This window comes from Pseudorca crassidens, chromosome 14 (assembly GCF_039906515.1).
Source record: "Pseudorca crassidens isolate mPseCra1 chromosome 14, mPseCra1.hap1, whole genome shotgun sequence".
NCBI lineage: Eukaryota > Metazoa > Chordata > Mammalia > Artiodactyla > Delphinidae > Pseudorca > Pseudorca crassidens.
In genome coordinates, this window is record NC_090309.1 from 20,693,707 (window position 1) to 20,709,596 (window position 15,890).

A 15,890-nucleotide genomic window follows, 5' to 3' on the forward strand; every position below is an offset into this window, starting at 1 on the left:
TTTTAAAAACTAAAAGGTGTGTTTAGACTATCGTATAATGTATTTCACATATGAAAAATGACTCATTCATACGAAATCTAACAGAAGAAAAAATATTTTATTTAAAATTAGAAAAAAACTAAAAGAAAAAATGAGCATTATATTATTATTTTCATATACATATTATTTGAACCATGAATTGTTATCATACCATATAAAGAGGTCATACAAACTGGTAAGAAAAACACAAGATAAAGAAAAAAACTTTTGAATAAAGTATTTCAACAAGGTGACTGGGTTTAAATCCAAATATAAAAATCAAAAGGAATAATTTCTACATCAGCAATATCCTTTTAAGAAATGTAAAAGAAAAGTAAACCTTTTCCCAACAGCAATAGAAACTACAAACAAGATGGTAATAAACTCAAGGGACTTCCCTGGTGGTCCAGTGGTTAAGACTCCGTGCTCCCAACGCAGGGCACACAGGTTCCATCCCTGGTCAGGGAACTAGATTCCACATGCCACAACTAAGAGCCTGCATGCTGCAACTAAAGATCCCGCATGCCGCAATGAAGATCTCGCGTGCTGCAACTAAGACCTGGCACAGACAAATAAATAAATATTTTTTTTTAAAAAGATGGTAATAAACTCAAGATGAAATGAGAAAGACTTTTACTAGGAAGAAAATTCATAATACTGAAGGGCACAAAAAATGGCCTTAATAAATGGAGAGACAAGGCAATGGAAAGACTACGAGTTAGAAAGTTGTTATCCCTCCCTCAAATCATCTTAAATTAAATACCATACTCGTTAACATACCAAAGGTGTTATTAATGAATTTGATAACCTGGTTATCATATCCTTCTGAAGAAATGGTACAAAAATAGATAAGGAACTTTGGAAAAAGAAAAAGCATCACTTACTGGATATCACAGCATACTCTATAATAGTTAAAACAGTACAACCACAGTTTTTTTATACCCAGAGAATAAGTCCTATAAATTAAGATAAGATAAATAATCCACTAGAAAAACATGAGCAGAGATGTGAACACACTCATGACAGCAGAGGCAAAACTTGGCCATTAGACCAAAAAATGAAATGAAAAGATAATCAACCTTTCTAGAAATCAGAGAAACAACCTCTATGACAAAGATATACCATTCTTACCTATTCAGTGGTAAACTTTTCCGAGTTTAAAATTATCATGTATTAGTAAAAGAGTAAGGACATATGCACGTTCATAGATACTGATGGAATATGAATTAGTACTACCATTTTGAAGAGTAATTAGGCATCAACTACTAACATCTAAGATGCACGTATCTCATGACCCAAAATTACAGTGATCAATCTACCTTTCAAAAAATATACTAATACATGTGGGCAAGAAACCAATGTAAGGATGTTCACCACAACATTGTTTGAGATAGCAAAATAGCAGGAACTAACTAAATGTCTATGAAAAGATAAGGATTAAATAAAGCATGGTATAATCACACTATAAAATAGTAGGCAGCAGTGAAAATATAACGGTGATAACTCATGTTACCAGCTAAGCTGTATGTGAAATAAAAATGAAGTATACAATACCATGTTACCATTTAAGTAAATATTATATATATTTAAGATATTATATACATATACACACATTGACCATCTATATCTTTGAGGCACTCTCATGGTGCCCCCCTAAGTCAACCTCAGCCCATATTTGAAGGCAGATCAATGCAAACATTTCATCTCTGTAGACAGCCAAAAACTAGAAACTTAAATTCCAATCAATGTAACATTACACAGAAATTAACATAAAGGAAGATTTTTTTTTATTATGTCAGTAAATGCTTAGATATGTTTAGTTTAAAAAAATAGGACATAAAATTATATCTCAGCTTTGCTTTAAAAAAACCTCTACGTGACAAACTCAGATATACTCAAAGGGGAAAAAAGCTCAAAATTCGCCAAATGTTCACTGGATAGATGGACTGCTGTAATTTTTATTTTCAAGTTTCTTTTTCTGGTTGCTTTCTAGATGTTCTACAATGGGCATGTATTGTTGAAGTGTCAAGGACAAAACATGTTCTTTCTGAAACAGTGTATCTTCTGTTATTGCATTCTTGAGATACCTTTATACAGAAAATGCCAAAATATTTCTCTACTCCCAGCCTATCACCTTCACTGCAGTCCCACTTTTCAGCTGCCTACTGAGCAGTTATCAGCATCCCAGCTTCAGTTATCCTGGATGTGACTGCACCTCTCCCACTGCTGTGCTCACTGATCCCATCTTCCTGCTGGCTCAGCCCTGTCCCAGTTCCCAGACCAAGGCAGGACTGAATTTACAAGTACTAATACAAGGTCAGCCCCTCCTCCATCTCTCTCCCATCCTTTGTGAGAAAATGTTTCCAATTTGGGGCTGCCTGGACTTTTTTGATCCATGCCCCTGAGAAGTCAGTACCACACTGTAATACACTTTGTATCATACTCTGGTATTAAACCCTTCAGGTACTTTGCACCTCTACTAGATTGTCAACTCACAGGGTCAAGTACTATATCTTACTCATATGGATCCAGGGCTGTGTCCCCCAAAACAGCAATTTGAATAATTTGTAAGAAAGTATCTGATGAATGACTGCAACATTTGTTTAACCAGAAAACCTGTCTGGGGCTTCCCTGGTGGCGCAATGGTTGAGGGTCCACCTGCCGATGCAGGGGACACGGGTTCGTGCCCCGGTCCGGGAAGATCCCACATGCCGCGGAGCAGCTGGGCCCGTGAGCTGTGGCCGCTGAGCCTGCGCGTCCGGAGCCTGTGCTCCCTCAACAGTGAGAGGCCCGCGTATCGCAAAAAAAAAAAAAAAAACCTGTCTGATTTGTTCAAAGACAGAATGAGTTTGGAGACTTAATTCAATCAGCTAGTATTTATTAAGAAACTAATGGGGGCCCAGGATTATAACAGGGAAATATTAGAGAAAGCAAAGGTATGGCTCCTCTCCTTGACACAGAATCTAAAGTGGTTGACACCTTTAAAAAAAAACAGAAAATAATTACTGTTTTAGCTTCTGCCTTAACAAGCAAAACATGAAAATCTTGTTGCCTGAGGTCCTGATTTCACAGATGGGCAAACTGCAATCGAGTTTGCCTGCCTGGATTCCAGACTACTGCCAGCACTGACTTTTGCCTCCTGTCCCAACTCCATGGGCCCCAGTACGCCTAGCTCTGCTTGTCAGTATGTGTATGCTTGCCCACTTTGAATGATCCCCGTGGATCTAGACTCCCCCCCCCCTCCCCCGGTTCATGCTGTATGCTAGGATCTAAATGTTTCCCTTCCTCTTTTCCTAGGGTACCTCTGTCACCTGTTTCTGTATGCATTCCCACAATAACAAGCTGTGACTACAATCCTAGTTTTCTGCTTCAACCTCTTTCCCACAAGACTGACAACATCGTGGCAGGCCTCTAAAACCGTAACAAACACTGCTGCTCGCTGACCCAACATTCATTCCCCTTTTTCTTAACTAAACTGCCATTTAGCTCAGCCATCCCCTTAGCCTCCTCCACACAGCCAGGAGCTTCAGGGAAAGCGGACCTCATCCCGGCCCCAGCAGGTGGATTCCTCATTAGTCTAAGTCTATCATGTATGGTATTCCTTTTCCCCTTACTGTTGACTGGATCGGGGATCCAGTGCTGGCCAGTGAGATCAGAGGTGAGGGAGAACTTGTGGCAAAAGTTTCCTCGTTTTTTTCTGGAAGAGATACCACTGCTGCACGATGGTGTGCTCAGCACTGCAGCAGCCAAGACACCAATGCTGAGGATGAGGTCTAGACACAGAGGGATCAGAGAGAAGGGCAGAGGGGATACTGACCAAGGTCTCATACCTGGAGCCACCCATCCTCTGCATTTCTTGGCACTTTTACAAATCTTTTTGAATGCTTTCCCTTTCCTCTGCTGCCAGGTTACAGATAAGTAAAGGGCATATTTCTAAATAAAATACATCAGCAGCTTTTTTTTCTACTTCAAAAAAGTAACTTTAAGATGGGGATTTGTCGGGTATTTGGGTTTTTTTAGTTTCAAGCTATTATGAGAAAAGCTGCTATTAATTTTCATGTAAATGCCTTTGTGTGTGTTTTCATTTCACCTGGGAGTGGAATTTCGGGATTATACATTAAGAGTATTTTTAACATTAAGAGAAAAACGTTTCCCAAAGTGTTACATTCCCACCAGCAACGTATGAGGGCTTCACTTGCTTCACATCCTCTCCAAAACTTGATATTGTCAGTCTTGTTAAATTTAGCCATTCTAGTGTTTGTACAATGGTAACATATTGTGGCTTTTAAATTTCATTATTTGGGTGACTGATAGACTTAATTACCTTTTCATGTGCTTACTGGTCACTGGTATCTCTTTTTTATGAAATATTTCTTCAGATATTCTGTTCATTTTTTTGGTTGGATTGTTTGTTTTATTGAGATGTAAGAGTTCTATATACAGTTAGTCCATTTTCAGATATATAGAGATAGAAATAAAGATACATAGATCTAGCAAGTCTTGAGTCTTTTGAAGAACAAAAGCTTTTTTTTTTAATTTTGATAAAGTCTAGTTTATCTTTTTCTTTTAACTTTATGATTAGTGCTTTTGGGGCCCTATCTAAGACATCTTCACCTTACCCCAATTCACAAAGAGTTTCTCCTATGATTTCTTGTAGACGTTTATATACTCTAAACCATAGACAAATCTCAAACACATTTATACTCAATGAAAGAAGGAGACAAAAATGGGTACATATTCTATGATTCAATTTATATTCACTTTTGGAACAGGAAAAACTAATCTATAGAGACAGAAAGCAGATCAAGTGGAAGGGCATTTTTTAGAGCAATGTAAATATTCTACATCCCGATTGCAGTGGTGGGTACATAGGTATATTTATCAACACACAACAGTATTTAAAATGGATGTACTTTATTATATGTAAAACATACCTCAACAAATTTGATCATAAAAAATTTTAATGGGAATTTGGAGCTGGATTGGTTGAAAGACAGGTGACCACACAGTCCTATGGGATAGGATTTAGGGGATAAGACTTTGCTTGTGCTGAAGGCAAAAACATTAACCTTAGAGTATATGTAACTACTTAAATAAATATTACCTAATTCTAAACTCATTAATGCCATATAGCGTTTCAAAGACAGTGGCATTACTCCAACAAGCCACACATATACTGAACTAGTCCCTATCTAGAGGTAGCAACTGACTTGTATCTCCTGTCCAGGAAGGAATCTGAAAAAGGAAAGAGAGGGAAGGAGGGAGAGGTTAAGAAAGGGACAGATTTCTTAGTTCTTCCTTGGCCCAGAGACACTGTGAAGCTAAATCTGAAGTTTTCTTGGGAAAGGGAAAGCATATGACACTGAAGGTAAAGAGTTTTCTTGAGTAGCAACAGTTTGTGTTTCAAAAAAAAAGTGGGGGAGGGACACAGTAAGAAATAAATCATTATGCCTTGAAATTTTAAGGGAAATTCACATATGGAATTATAGAATTTTATAGCTAGAAGACACTATATCATCTGGTCTAAGTCACTTAAAATACATATTAAATAAATAAGCCTTGGAGGGTTTGAGGCTTGTTTAGTCATATAATTAGTTAGCTGGTTGAAAATCTGGAGGAAAAACCCAGGTGTCCTGATTCCTGATTCAGTTTTGCTATGAAATTATACTTTCTAGCCCAATGCTGTGCATGGAGCAGACATTTAAAAATGCCTGTTGAATGAATTCATGTTAGGTAATATGATTTTAAAAATACATAGAAAGCATAAGTAAACAGAGGGATAAATTTAGATGCAGACATTTTTTCCCAGTGAATTCTGTATATATTTCTTTATGACATTTCTGCATTTTAGAGGGAAAAAGCAAGAGCATCTTGTGAAATTACTCTGGCAGATATCAATGCCTGAAGAAAAATATTGAGCACAACTGGTAAACCCTCAAGAATTGTGGGACACCCTTTCTTAGAAATAGTTGAGGGCAATTAGCTTTTTCTGAGGTAGTTAAGGACACAGTAAGAAATCTACCTCCTCACTAAAAGATGCATCAACGATGTTTAACAACTGCCTCAGGCCCTACAAATTTAAGATAAAGTTGGAAGACGGGATTCTCACTAAACTGTTGTCTAACCACAGTTAAAATCAGATGGGAATGAGGACTTCCCTAGTGGTCCAGTGGTAGAGAATCCGCCTTCCAATGCAGGGGACGCAGGTTCCATCCCTGGTCAGGGAACTAAGATCCCACATGCCGCGGGGCAACTAAGCCCACGTGCCACAACTACTGAGCTCGCATGCCTCAACTAGAACCTGCGTGCGGCAAACTACAGAGCCCACGCACCCTGGAGCCTGCACACCACAACTACAGAAGAGAAAACCCACACCCCACAACTAGAGAGAAGCCCCCGGGCACCACAACGAAGAGCTCGCGCACCGCAACGAAAGATCCTGAATGCCTCAACGGAGATCCTGCGTGCCACAACGAAGACCTGACGCAGCCAAAAATAAATAAAATAAATAAATAAATAATAAATAAATCTTAAAAAAAAAAAATCAGATGGGAACGAACCATACCCTTTATCCTAAAGCTCAAGGCACATAAGGTAGAAGCAAGATAGAAACAAAATGATACACGGAAAACACCAAGATTGCTCTGCAATGTACCAGGGAAACTGCAGATTTGGAAACAACTTGCTGACAGCCCCTCCCACAGGCACACTGAGGTACTAAAATGACTGATCGGGAGCTTTGGATGTCACAGGCCGACCCCATGTTACATAAGAAAACCGGCTCCCTGGGTGAAGAGGCATAAAGGCCAGCTGAAACTGCTGGGCAGACAGCTACTGAAACTTACATGAAATCTACACTTACTTTTCATCCCTTATTTCTGAGCCCTCTTACCTTCTTGCTCCCTACTTCCAAACTAAATACCCCACTCAAAAGCTGATGAAGAGACAGATCTGAGCTTTGCCTCCTGTCTCCTTGCTTGGCCACCCTACAATAAAGCCTTTTTTCTCTGTAAAAGACCAAGGCCTCAGCATTGGTCTTTCGGTTGCTCATTGGGCAATGAGCCCACTTGCTCTGGTACAGGAACATCAATCCTCTGGTCTTTTAGGGAGTGGTTGTGGTTTCTGAGTAGGCTGTGGGAGAACTGGCATGCCCCCATTAAGAGTTCATGACTTCAGCTGTGAAACATCAAGGCGCCATAAAAAAAAGATATTGGATTTACTGCAGGTACGTAATGAACAATATGAGCCCGATTTACACATATGAGCATATTAAAAGTGTCCTATTAATTGAACAGGCAGTTATAAATTTCTCAGCTCAATAGATGAAACAAAATTAATTAATTTTGTCTCATCCTTACTCCACAGTTCCCTGTTCTCTATAAGTTAAGGTCACCACCTTAACTTAGAACACAGTTGCTTCTTTTTCACTCCCTTTAATGCACACTGTCTTCACATATGAAAGATAACAGTCTGAGTTGTATACACAGATATGGCCTTTAAATAAGAAGGAATAAAAGCCCTATAAAATTAAGCTTTATAAGGTCAGACTATCACTTTTTTATAATGTGTTACAAGTAATGATCTCAAAGAGTTGTAGAATGCGTATTTGTGGTTGAGTTAGAATTCATCTCCAAGATAAAAATTCACTTATGAGGAAAATTAAAACATCTCAAAGTAGTTTGTCAAAAATCACTGGTGCTTTAACATGAAACTGACTAGACATGATACATTTGAAAATGTTTTATTTAGATCCACTGCATCTTTAAAACATCAGAATATTAAGAAAACTTCCAAAATGGAAAATAAAGATGCTACAGTCTATGGTGTTAAACTTCTAGCTTTTGGAAGTACATTCACGTTTTTAGCTATATATCTTAACATAATATTCATGAGACTAATTTTGTATATATTAGAACTACAAAAAAATAATTATAAGAGTATTTTACTATTTTGGAGGAAGGAATGAAATTATATCTATCTATTAAAAATGAATTAAACATGAGCACTATAAACACTGAAACTTGTAACTTGCAGGTAAAATTTTCTGAAAATCCTTTTTTGATAAAATAATTCAAATCATTTATGCTTTTGGATACATGTTTCAGGGATATATATTTCAAAATAGTTAATAAATACCAGCCAAAAATAAAGGTATGTCAACAGACGTAGCCAATGAGCAATTGTCACCCCACACTGAGCAGATATTTAACTTGCTCAGTGTACAATCCCAGACAGACCCTCTGCTGTCATCACACCCTAGTCTCCCAGTAAACACTTGAAAGGGCATAACCCATTTGGAATCATTAATAATCCTGAACACCAAAAAAAGGAAGAGAAAAAAAGGGCCTGTGGTAACAAGGAAAAGTCAACAACGAAGTAAAAATAAAGTTCCTGGAAATACAATTACCCTTACAATTACCAGCTTTATGTATGACAAAATAAAATAATCATAGTTACTATTCTCCAAGTATATATTCTGGAATATTCGTGGGTTAAGGCAAAACAAGAGAGACGTGATAATCATGATATTAAATCTTTATTGTCTAGAAAGCTCAACTTTCTCTCTGCCTTGAAGTTTAAGGAAAAGAGAAAGAATACTCTGGGTCCTCATTGTGACACAGACCTTGAATTCTGCGTCTTGGTGTGGGGCTTTGCGTGAGACAAAGAACTAAAACAGGTCCTCTGGGTAGCTGCACATTCTGTGATAAAATGGATCCCACAATACAACAAGTTGTCTTGTCCCAAGTGATAGTGTAATTACTCTGACTATATATGTTTAATACCGTTTAATACACTCCCTAGTATTCAAGTAATTAGTCTTCCCAAACACACGGTGCTTCTCTCCTCTCTGCTTTTGTTCCAGCTGTGGTACCCACCCTGCATGAAATCCTTCCCAGGAATCTCTGTCCAAGCCCCAGTGCTACTCCTGAATATAATTTTTCCCTGGCTACATAAACAACCGTCCTCTTCAGAATCCCTCTAACTACTTGCTTCTCATTTCTTTCCAGTAAATAATCATATATTGTCTTGGATTGTTCTTAAGCCATTTCTCCTAGTTATAATAATGCTTAAGACACACTTTGTTTATTCCAAGTACTGTGTTTGACACATTTAATTAACCCTTAAAGCAATCCTAAGAATCGGGGTCTACCATAATTCCCATTTTGTAAATGAGGAGAAAGACTTAAACACTACGAAAGGGCTCAACACTCTACTATTAAGTAGAGCATGCGCTAAAATTGAAAGCTATTTCCAAAGATCTTGTTCTTTGCCACTGTGAAATATGACCTCACACAAATGCCTGTTCTCCTCAACTAGGCTGTAAGCTAAGGTTAAAGAGAGTGTCTTTTGGCATCTTTTGAATAGTGCATATACTTAGCTGAGGGTTGAGCAGGTTTTAAGAACTCTGAGAAAGGCACAGAGAATGTTCCAGAATATTTCCTACAGGGTCCACAAGATGTTGTACTGGGTCTTTTTCTGTACCACACATTCTTAACAGTCCAGTGAACCAAAGGCAGAAACCTCCCGAAATTAAATTCTTCAGAGGAAGTTGGTCTTTATCTGTAAACTGAATAATGATCAGAGTAGCAGGCTGCTTTTTGAAGATGCCAGTTCTTCTTCTGTTTCATATTTTATTCACTTTAACTCAACTCTCTCTCAAAATCTTGCTGTAAACAAATGTTTTCTATTTGTTAATAACCTTATAAATTTTGTTTTCACTAAGTAGATGAATGTTTACAAAGTAGACAAATAAACAGTATCTTTGTTTCCATAGTAAGCACAGTGTTAAAAACAGAAGCATACACCCACATCACTCTGTATAGCAAAACCGCAATCAAGAAAAAGCAGGGCTGACTGAGGGGCTGCCTCTTCCCCACACTCACAACCATGAAGCTCCACAAAGAAAGAACAGGAGAGATGCTGGAAGGGGAAAAGTCACGTGAAAGTACATTAGGATAAAACTAACTTATTGTATTCATATATAATTACTATTAAAGTCTTTCACTAGCTTCATGGCATTCCGGGGAAATGAACAACAACAACAAAACACTCCTACCTACAACTGTGTCTGCTATTAAGTAACGTAACCACTCAAATATGGACAGGGTTGATGGCAATTCTGCATTAGAATGTTGGTAACACTGACAATTCGACCAAGCCATATGGCTTCAGTCAGCCAAGCCATTTATGGAATTGCATTCCTATCAAGGGGAGTTGGGGCAGGGGGTAGATCCATCATTCCTAATATCACACACTTCCCCAAAACCGATGCAGATGATTAACTGTGTCAGCTTTTCATCAAATCAGCACTCAATCACTTTGGAAGGTAATTCACTTCATCTCAACTCCTACTTTACATTCCCATAAAATGTGAAAGTGCATATTGCACTACTGGCATATAATAACTTAAATGAAAAGAAAAAAAAAATCAGTAATTTGCTCCACAGCATAGTTTCTTACTGGCAGCTTCAATGAATCCACCATTAATTTCAGTCCCTCCCCAGATACTCATTAAGCATAAAACATAGCTATTTATAGATATTAAGAGGTTTTTATATTTTTTATTTTTTAAAGAGAGTATAGATAGAACAAAATACAGGCTTCTAAATATTCCATTTCTGAGTTATACTGTTTGTTGGACCTTTCTGAAATGATGAATACACTAAAAATTCTGAGACAGGGCTGTCCCGCCATGTATGAATAAACTTTTCAGCAACAATGCTTGCAAACAAGAACATTGCCAAATCACTACTAATATATGTAATAGAAGGCGTCGGAGTGTAAGCTAAAGAAAGCAAAGTAAAATATATCATTTGGTGAAAACAAGTGGTGCAAAACCAACTGAAATTTTAAATTGTTAATGATGGTCCCAGAGCTAATTTAACTTTTCCACTGGTGTAAACACAGACAAAATTACACAGTATGTTTCCAACATCTTCACAATTTTTGTAACGTAGATGAAAAAGGGTAAGGATATCTGCTAAAGGTATAATGCAGCTAATGCTATCAAAATGGTATATTTCTAAGCCTGTGGAGTATAACCTCATTGCTCCAAACTGTCCATTGTCCTCCTTTAGAAGTTAACTCATGATGAACGAAAGTGCATCTCTTCCACTCTTCTGCTCCCTGTTTTCCCAAATCAATCTACCCTAGTGTTTTGTATGCTGACCAAAACATTCCACAAATAATGCTGTGGTGCACACACATTAAAGTTTAGAGAGTTTCTGCCTCTGAAGTATAGATAGTGACAGAACCAAGGACACAAGGGTTCAATTCCAAGGCAAATATTAGGCGGGTGGTTTGAAAATATCAACCCAAAGAGGCCTAGGGGAAAAGGATACAAGCATCCACTGTCACCACCCTCCCTCTCCCCTCCCCTCCCCTCTTCCTCTCTTGTTCTCTTTCTCTCTCTTCTTCCCTCCTTGTGGCTTCTCACACAGAGACAATCAAAGCCGGGAAAGCTGGATTTTAAATTAGTGAGACACACACTGGGAATATGTAATTCCCAGAAGAAAAAATAAACTGCTACAGAGGGGAGTCGGGGGTTGTTGGCAACATGTCTAAGTGACAACCCTCCCCACCCCCACCCTAATACAGCAAAAATCCATAGATTCCTCCTCGACCGACCCTCTTCGCCTTCCAGTTCCCAGTACTCTATCCAACTTGACCCTTAACCCAAATAACATTGAAATCCACAGGGCATCCACTGTGCAAGAGTGTGTCTCTCAGTATATGTACCCAATTTTTTGGAAGCCCCTGAATCCGGACAGTTGTGCCAGGCAAGGGATCTCCCACCGTGGAAGGGGTGAAGAAAGGGGAAAAAAAGAGATGGGATCAAATGGAAAGGGAGGCAGAGCTGCGCTCTAGGGCGAGTGGCTGCAAGGAAGACAGGGAAGAATGAAAGGGTGGGAAGGAAGTGGGGCTGGGAGAGAGGAAGAAAGGGATGAAAGAAAGGCTGGAAGGGAGAAAGGAGGGGAGAGGAGAGAGGGATGTTGGGAAGGATGAGGGCGGGAGGGTTGGGGAGCTGGGAGGGAGGGGAGGATGGAGAGGATGGGAGGGAGATAGGGAGGGAGGGAGGCAGGCAAGGATGGAGAATGCTCTGCCCGGGACTCACCTCTGTGGTTCGGTGGGAGTTTCTCGCCCTCCTCCTCTTTCTCGCCCGTTCCCAGCAACTGGAGGGGTAATCACAGAAGGGACTGGAGAGGCGGCGGCGGGGAAGAGGGCAGCAGCTGCTGCAGCCGCCTCTGGCCGAGGTGCGCTGCCTCCTGCTCCGCCCGCCAGCCCGGGTCTCCGCCTCACTCGGGGCTGGAAGCGAAGCCGCTCCCCCCTCCCCCCGCCCGCCCCTCGTCCTGCCCAAGCGCGAGCGGCAGCGGCCCAGATCGCCGCTAGGGGAAGAGGCCAGTGCGCAGGCGCGGCCGCTTGCTCTCGCGCGCGCCCTCGCGGCTTCCCAGCTGCCGCGGCTCCGCGCTCCGCGGGGCTGGAGAAGGCACGGGGTGGGGGCCACCTGCGCGCGCGGCCTGGGGAGCGCCGGTGGGGCGGGGAGGAGCTGGGGAGGCGAGGCGGGCCGCGCCGCAGGTGGGGGGAGGGGACGGTGGCGAAGGGGCACTGCCGAAGGGCGCAGGTGCCGTGTCCATGACAACCGCGTTACCCCTGGGCGGGGGAAGCGGTGAGCCGCCCGAGGACCAGGGACAGACACCCAGTGCGGGAGAGGTCCTGGGGGAGAAGGGGACGAGGGTTGCAGAGCAGGATGAAAGGGAGAGCCCGAGAGGGCGCGTGGCAGGAGAAGGGCAGGGCCCCAGGGCAGCGAAGGTAGTGACTGACGCAGGAGGGAGGTTTGTTGGGATCTGGAGGACCGAGAGAAAGAGGATTGGACTTTAAAAGGGACTAGGAGAGGGTGGAAGTGTTAAAACAAATGGCACAATTGCTCATTTCACATGCCTTTATTGAGTGCTGTCTCTGTAGAGGGCATTGTGGTTCTTTTATCGATTCAAAGAATATTACTGAGCCCTTAATTTGTACTAGGCACTCTACTTAGGCATGTTGAGATGTCCAAAAATGTTTAGTATACGGTGTTTGTCCTCGCGGAGGTTATACTTTAAGGAACTTACACAGAGATTTCAGGGAGCAAGTGCTCTGCCTACCACCATCAACTGGGGGTTGATGGTGGTGGACTTAACTGTTACAGAAGTGCTAGAACCGAAAAAGGTGCACAGCTTTATCAAATACGAAAGGTAAGTTACACTTACCTTTGTTCTGCCACAGTGCCAAGTGACTTTTTAAATCAAGAGAGAAAAATAGAGACAAACAAACCTATGGCAGTTTGGTATGGCACAAGTGATACTGCATTCACATGATGCAAACTGGCCTCGCCTACAAGCATCAGTGTGTTTGTTCATGCCAACAGTTGCGCGGATTTATATCACATGGTGCACGCATTTTTTCCACTCCTTCTTCATTGGCAACATCAGCTATGTTACATCCCTCCTTCATTCCCAAGCTGGTATCTGCTGCAATTGTTTTAAGATTGTGTGAAACCCATGTGACTTATTCTCTCCAGTCAATGACTTTAGACCTCTATCTCTGTCCATTCCTCTATCTTTCCCACCCAATATCTTTTTGCCTTTCTTTTTTAGTGACACCACCACTGTGCCAAATTAAAAATCCCTGAGAGAATATGGACAGGAATCACCAGATGTAGGGTTAAGAAAAAAAATCCCTTAGCCTAGAACGATGTTTCAGGACCATGGACAGTGCTGTCGCATGCTCCTCCCACCAAGCTTTATCCTTAGGCTCAGCCTATGGATTCAGGAGAAAGACGCTAAGAAGGTTCAGAGTGTGCTTCAGGAAGTATATGCCGAGTACCAAATGATTTGTGACAAAAGATAGGAACAGAGTAGAAAAAGAGAAAAGCATACCGTGGACTGGAACAAGTAGAAAGCAAGTGGACCCAGACAGACTTTGAGTAAAGAATGGGTAAGATTTAGGGAGGCACCACAAGGCCCTAAAGTGGTAAGAGGGGGATAGTTTAGAGAGGGAGGTGCTTGAATAAAAATAGGGATACTTCATGCTACTACTATACAGTATCTTCCTGGAGTCAGAGGACACCTCTGACTTCAAATGGTCCAAGAATGTGGAAAGTAGTTCCAGTTAAATGAGGTAGAAAAATCTCTCAAGGATGTTTTGTCGTTGTTACTCTGATTTTTTCATTCTCTAGTCCAGCTGGTAGGGGATAAACCAAAAAATACAGGCCAAAGAGTTACCAGACCTCTCTTTAATGTTGAGAGCATTCATTTATAGCTTTGTGTGTTGTTTTAAATTAAGCTTAAATTTATAATTCTATATTTTAATTGGCAGCAGACAGACAGGAGGAAAACAAAAAAAAACCTAATGTAGACCAAGTGCTGTCTTGTCAAAATGAGATGTCCCTCGCTTTTGTCTTGTAGTGACTTTCAAAACTATTAGATATTATTGAGAGAAATTTAAAAGTCATTTGCAAAATATTTACAGGGTTTTTGTCCATGAAATTGCTTTAAATTAGAGTTAGTAAAAATAATGGCATAAAAGCCATCCCTGATTTCTCAGACCCCTGGTCCCCTTACTCTTCCTTCCGAATGCACCAGACTGTTGTCTGTCAGTCAGATAATGATAAGAAATTACTCAGACAATGGGTTTAAGTCACCAGCAGGCAAATGACAGCTGAAATTTTTGTTCTCTGCCTCCAAAAACTTTGCTAACTCTTTTATATTTTGAATGAAGGGGAAACTCCAACCCCAACCTACTTCACGGAAACATCCAAATTGAGTATTATTTTAGCTATATTTATTTCTCTCAGATAACAGTCTAAACATCCCTGTATAAATAAAGGCTATCATTTGATACTGAAAGGCTATCATTTTATTTGTCCCCATTCTAAACCAAGAGGAAATTTTAGAACTTTATTTCTTTTGTTTTGAGACTGCTTGTGAGTCTGGCTGTTTTCAGTTTTCTCGATTTAAGTATTGTCCTTCATTTCAATGACATAAACGTATACAGCCCTAAGAAAAACAAGCAGTTTTTCCCTTCCCCCATTCATATTAAAGATTTATGCCAAGCTAAATAACAAACAAAAAGAGTACTGTTTAAAGTGCATTATTGTGTACAAATGGAAAAACATACTGTATGTAACTAAAATACTGTTTTACCTGCAGTGATATGACATCTAGATTTTTAGAATAGTCTCCAAACCAATACTGGCAAATCCTAAGTAAAATTATCCCTAGTGCTTATACATTTAAATATCAGGTCCCTACACACTGGGACCCTCATTCAGTCTGTCAGCTCCTGAAATATCTCTGTCAAATCCTCCTGAGATATTCATTTTTTTTTAATTGGAGTATAATTGTTCTACAATGTTGTGCTAGTTTCTACTGTACAACGAAGTGAATCAGCTATATGTATACATATATCCCTTCCTTCTTGGACCTCCCTCCCACCCACCCCCAGCCCACCCACCTAGGTCATCGCAGAGCACTGAGCTGAGCTCCCTGTGCTATACCACAGGTTCCTACTCGCTATCGATTTTACACATGGTAGTGTATTTATGTCAAAACTAACCTCCCAATTCATCCCACCATCCCCTTCCCTTAGACTTTATATTTTATAGCAGTTTTAGATGCACAGCAAAATTGAGCAGGGAATACAAAGAGTATCCATATATACCTCCTGCAACCACCCACGCAAAACTTCCCCCCACTACTGACACCTCGCCAGTGTTACATTTGTTAAAACCTATGAACCTACACTGACACATAGCTATCACTCAAAGTCCATAGTTTACACTAAGGTTCACTCTTGCTGAACTTTCTATCGGTTTTGACAAATGTATAAATGAC

The 15,890-nt window shown here is 40.4% G+C and overlaps 1 protein-coding gene across 2 annotated transcripts in view; it reads right to left on the minus strand.

Annotated features, from left to right (window-relative positions):
- CTNNA2 (catenin alpha 2) overlaps window positions 1-12,372 on the minus strand; it is a 1,189,124-nt gene extending 1,176,752 nt beyond the window's left edge. The window contains exon 1 of one of the 2 annotated variants that reach the window (XM_067704543.1): window positions 12,134-12,372. The gene's annotated coding sequence lies outside the window, so the exon portion shown is untranslated. The remainder of the gene's footprint in view (window positions 1-12,133) is intronic. The other variant, XM_067704544.1, reaches the window with a different exon arrangement.
- Between the last annotated feature and the right edge of the window lie 3,518 nt (window positions 12,373-15,890).